This window comes from Austrofundulus limnaeus, unplaced genomic scaffold (genome assembly GCF_001266775.1).
Source record: "Austrofundulus limnaeus strain Quisiro unplaced genomic scaffold, Austrofundulus_limnaeus-1.0 Scaffold72, whole genome shotgun sequence".
Taxonomy (NCBI): domain Eukaryota; kingdom Metazoa; phylum Chordata; class Actinopteri; order Cyprinodontiformes; family Rivulidae; genus Austrofundulus; species Austrofundulus limnaeus.
In genome coordinates this window covers 1,777,491-1,778,715 of record NW_013952474.1, presented here as the reverse complement: position 1 = coordinate 1,778,715, position 1,225 = coordinate 1,777,491, and positions in this window count along the sequence as shown.

The following is a 1,225-nucleotide window of genomic DNA, read 5'->3' as shown; positions in this document are numbered from 1 at the left end:
ACACACACACACACACACACACACACACACACACACACACACACACACACACACACACACACACACAGAGCAAGGGGAGGGGGCAGGACTTCTTCTGCTTCACCTGCAACATTCAACAGGTGACAGATCTGCTGTGACAAACATTATTGTGTGTAATCTTCACTGGGTCTCATCCTGAGCAGCATAGAGGCAACAGTGGAACGACTCAGTGTGAACAGGAAGAGACCTCCAACAGAACCAGAACCAGAACCAGAACCAGGGTGGGCAGCCTGTTGTCTCGACTGGCTGGAGTCAGTGAGGACAGGAAAGAGACACAAACAAACAATCTTTGGTAAGATAAATAAAAATTCAATTTTGTGAAAACAGGAATCCACTTTCTTTTTGGCTCAGCCCAGACTAGTCATTAGCTCATCAGTCTGAAGTAAACTGTTTTCTTTTGTATTTTACAAACTGGAGTTGTTGAAATCTCTACAGTGAGTAAAGTTTTAGCTGTTTTGTCTTTTATTCACTTATTTCTCTGATTTAAAATCCTCTTGTTTTATTAAACACGTTGGTGGTCTGAACTGAGCTCACATGTGGGCCAGAAGTGGTCTGTGGACCTGTGGCTAGATTGTGCAAGAACCCCCTAAATATGAATATACATAGTGTATTATACTGTGTTGTACAATAAACTATGGTTTGTACTACATAAAACATACCTTGTTTCTGTGCATTTGAGCCAAAGACAACTTTGAAATTAAGCAATGTATTTAAAAATGTTTAATTAATCAAAGCTTTCACAACCCCCCCTGCTGTACCACCATGGACCAACTATGAGGTCATCATGTCCTCATACCTGCTTCTTCCTTTCAGGGTCACGAGGGTCTCTGGTGCCCATATCCAACAGTCACTGTGTGAGTGGTGGGGGACACCCTGGACAGGTTGAAAGTCCATCACAGGGACACAGAGACAAATGAGACTGACAACCATTCACTGTCTCACTCACACTTAAGGACAAGTTAGACAATTAGTCTACGGTCATGTTTTTGGTCTATGGGAGGAAACAGGAGTGCCCGGAGAAAACCCACACATGCACAGAGAGAACATGCAAACTCTACCCAGAAAGCTCCCCGGATCGGGATTTGATCCGGCAACCTTCTTGCTGAGAGTCATCAGCTCTACCAACTGAGCCATCGTACGGCAATATCATCTATATATTTCATCTGTTAACACTATTATGCATAGG